The 4358-nt window shown below is 41.6% G+C and overlaps 1 long non-coding RNA gene across 1 annotated transcript; it reads left to right on the plus strand.

Moving 5' to 3' along the window:
* The first annotated feature begins 1928 nt into the window (after positions 1–1928).
* Positions 1929–3589, plus strand: LOC125508198. Its single transcript, XR_007283253.1, has 2 exons — positions 1929–2915; positions 2991–3589. It is a non-coding gene; the product is annotated as an uncharacterized LOC125508198 (long non-coding RNA).
* The last annotated feature ends 769 nt before the right edge of the window (positions 3590–4358 follow it).

Here is a 4358-nt window from a genome sequence, read left to right on the forward strand (position 1 = left end):
TTGGTAGGGGTGACCGCAGTGTGAGATTTAGCTATCAGAAGAATAGACATGGTCGAAAAGTCGACGCTTTCACAAGCAGACAATTGCCACCAGTTTTGGTCTAGTAAACGTGACTAGTTTCGCCCAACAAAGTCTATTTCCAAATGATATTGCTATACTTTGCATGTTTTACTTTGTTGCATGCCTTATCCTGATTCTTTGGTCTATGGCAATAACATCTTCTCAGCAAGCTGGTACGTGTGACACACACCAGCGGCAAGAGGGCAACACACCTATTTTTCTGACACATTGTTTTTGCATTTCCTCCGACCCTCAAGTTGCAACTCAATAATACAATTAAACGGGACTGATAATTTCCCCAATGAAGGTAAAAGTAATGTTTTGTCAATGACACTCGGGCCCACATCAAGCTGCCAACCCGGGGGCGAAGAGCTTCTTATTTAGAGGGATCTCGAAAACTGAAGGTATGTGCACGGTTATATGTGAACATCTTCTCAACGGTAGAATCATCCATGGTCCTTGTTGACACACTGTGCAAGATTTTTTTTTGGATATAGAGAATCATTCAACCATTGCATCAAGGTGATAAAAACCACAACGAGTGCGGAGCCAACCTTTGCATATTTAGATACCCACAATCCAACTCATCCAAAATACACTGCACAATAATATGACATCACCACATCCAAAATATTTAATGCCGGCATTTGCATATTTAGGATCATGTTGCAAGATGCTTGAATTTTGGACGAAGAAATCAATAACTGGCTCGAAACAAAGGAGATCAACGAGCACAACAACAGACTAGATTGATTTGTTTGTCTAACTTCATTCTATGTATGAATTGTTGAATTTTATTTTGGCATGTGCTAAATTATGGTTTATTTTGCCATGTTGAATTGTTGAATTTGAAATAAATTGTGCCATATGACCAATAGGCATGGCTTCGCATGAATATGACGGTTGTGTTTTTCCAAGACCAAGAGAACACTTAAGGGGCCAGCTGATGCTGGCCGCGGACCCGTCTGGACGTCTAGTGAAGCGGATTCACCCATTAGCATGAGAATTACCACTGATGCTATATACTAGTTACTGCTGCAAAGATTAATTAGTACTAAAAGAATTGAGTGTGCTTTTCTATGCTGTTGGTGTTGTTGGGTTTCTTGAAAAAATACTCTATTTCAAAATATAAGGTGTGTTATTTTTTGAAAATGCAAACCTTTTAAGTTTGATCAAATTTGTAGAGAAATATATCAAAATTCATAGTATCAAATCGGTGTATTTAGATTCATCATAAATTAATTTCTATACTTTTTTGTTTAATATTGTGGATGTCGATATTTTTGCTCTGAACTTGGTCATAGTTAAAGAAATTTAACTTTTTAAATAAGTAATACCACTTATATTTTGGAACCGATGGGATATATAGTTTGGCGGGTGGGAGATATGATAGAGTGTGTTTTATTTTCATTTATAATGCTTTGATTTGGTGGGCCTTTCGTGGTGTGATTATGTGGCATCTGCTAACCAACATAATATATATGTGTGTGTGTGTGTGCAGATATTTCTGCGTCGGTGGTTGCATATAGTATATTGGTGCTACAATATCACACGGTGGCGCTTATTTTCTAGGTAGTGGGGGGGTGCATGGGATTGATATGTTTTTATAGGCCGGTTGAAGCTGATTGATTTGAAAAATTGTTGGTCTGGTCAAAATCGTAAACCAAATTCAAAATTGAATATCTCAACTGAATTAAGAATTTCAAAATTAGGGAACATAGTGAATGAAAAGAATTGAATAAGAGATCCAGAAAAATTGTTGAATCGGTCAAAATCAAATGACACAATTCTAAATTGAGTATCTTAATTAATTGTAAGGCCTTATAAATAAAAAAACATAGCATATAGCGTATTGGTATGGTATAAAAGAATTGAATAAGAAAGCATTGAGAAATTGTTGACTCGGTCAAAATCGGGTGACCTAATTCTAATTAGAGACCTCAATTTAATATGGGATTTTAAAAACTAGAGAGTTTAGTGTTATAGGGATTATACAGGAGAAAATGCGTCAGCGACGAGAAGTACCCTGTCGGCTACGATGCAGGATACCGATATGGTACGGCCAGTGCTTTTCCAAGAACTGATTCCGACCAGCTCACCAAGCTGGTTTCTGAGGAACCGGTGCCGAGTCGCCTCAGCTTCAGAATGGCATCCACACAGCTCCTCTCACCACGCTTCAGAATAGCATCCACACGGCTCCTCTCATCACTTATCTGTTGGAGGAGAATCATGTCCAACTTGCTTTGCTTCTTCTACTTTTGACGGCCACATCATAATCGTCGACCTGGACCTGGCCTAGCTTATCAAATATATGCGGCGCGGTGAGGCCACGATCCGATGAAGGTGCAATCTTTGCTTTTCCTTCAACATTCTCACCCAGCAAAAGTTGAGAGGAAGAGATGCCGCGTCACAGTTGGTTCCTGTATGATGTTGCGGGAATCTGCTGCAAGTAAGAAAAATATTTCCTTCTACTTCTTCATTTTTCAGATGCATGACGCATGTACACACACTGCGGCGCCGGCACGCGCAGCGAAGGATGCAGATTCTAGGATAGAGATAAGCTTGTCCTTTGCATATCTGCCTTGATAGTTGTCACCTGGAATGAAAATGGGAATAATCACAATGAGAGAGAAAAAGGCATAGTGCTCTGTAGAGCAATCTCCAGACTCCAGAGCTCAAGAATTTTGTGATTCTTCGTCACTTCTTTGGCTCCTCGCCTTCCCAAGGGGTATTCTTGCTTGGCCCCTGCAAGTAGAATGCACAATTAGCTCTTCAGATCAAATCTTTGCTTCGACTACCCGTCATGATATTCTGAATCTACTAATTCCTCAACTCGGATCTTAAGGCCACTGGAGGTGCACTATTTCAGCAGTACTACTTTGGTAATTACGGTTTTTTAAGATGTTTAACACAGGACTGAATTAACACAGCTACAGCACAACCCTCCTCCCGCGACCCTTGCCTGCCGCCGCCACCCTCCTCCCAATTTCTCTCTCTCTCTCCTCGCCGCTCCCGGAGGCTGCTGCTAGACAAGGCCACGGTGCCCATGATGGGGCGGCGTGGATCTGATCCCCAGTGGTCTCATAGGCCACCGATGGTGTATCCTCCCTAGGGAGTTTGGTGGTGGTCATTGGACCAACGAGCACGATGGCCAGGGCGGAGTTCCCTGTTCAGGCGGCGGCGGCAGCGGTCCCCTCCATGGCCGGAGGGTCAGCGGGGATCGGTCTCCGGCGTGCTCTCAGGCGATGGTTGCTGGTGGCGATCGTGGATCTGATGCCAGTTCAGATCCATCGCGGTGTGGCCCTTGGCCGGCCGGCGGCACATAGAAGGGTCGGTGAGGGGCGGCTGCAGGTCATCCTCGACTGGCGTTCCGGCGGCTGCGTGCGTCTTCGGTTTGGAGGATTTTTGTACGAAAAACATAGGGACAAGGATTTTGTTGGAAAATTTTCTATATACGTATTTAGTTTGTAGGAAATGCGTACAGAAATTTTATAGAAATACTACTATTTTTCTGTGTTTTTAAAGGAAACTACACATTCACTCATAGCTTATTTTACGTGTAGAAACTAGACAAGTCAATTCTTTAGGATGACAAGTGTCATCCTATCAAATTCCTATACTACTTATAATTCCTACGTTTTGATTTCCTTCAAACCGAATGAGTCTTTAGAGTGTGGCTTTGCACGGATCCAATCAACTACGTAGTTGGGGTGGCACAATTGTCGGTGAAAATCATGCCAGACTTTAGTTATGGCGAATGATGATGGCATGACGTCGTTTTCTTGTCCAGGCATTGTTGTTGCAGTCTATGTGATATACGAGTTCAGAACACGTTATCAAATTTCTAGGTTAACGATAAAGGTCGTTAGAAACATGGCTTTAAATTGTTGTTGAATCATACTCCATTCCAAATATAGTGCGCCCGCGTTTTCTGAGATCCAGCTTTGACCATAAATTTAACCAACGAGACCAACTGCGGCGGGAGAAAAAAATTATATAATTGAAAACTTCTTTTGATTACGAATTCACTGATATAATTTTTGCTTCTGCCGCAATTGTTCTTGATAGTTAAATTTATGATCAAAATTGAAGCATAAAGCACTTCGTTATGAAATGGAGGGAGTATAATAAAGATGGTTGTGTATATTATTGAACAGGGAGGGGGCTTTCAATCTTTTTTTTTTCAAAAAGAAAAACACACCGCTACAGTTACATATGGGCTAACACCTCACGCACCTAAGGGCATGTACAACGGTGTACGGTCAGCTGTCTATAAGGGCTGACAGTTAGGATTTTAG

This window comes from Triticum urartu, chromosome 5, assembly GCF_003073215.2.
Source record: "Triticum urartu cultivar G1812 chromosome 5, Tu2.1, whole genome shotgun sequence".
In the NCBI taxonomy this organism is placed as follows: domain Eukaryota; kingdom Viridiplantae; phylum Streptophyta; class Magnoliopsida; order Poales; family Poaceae; genus Triticum; species Triticum urartu.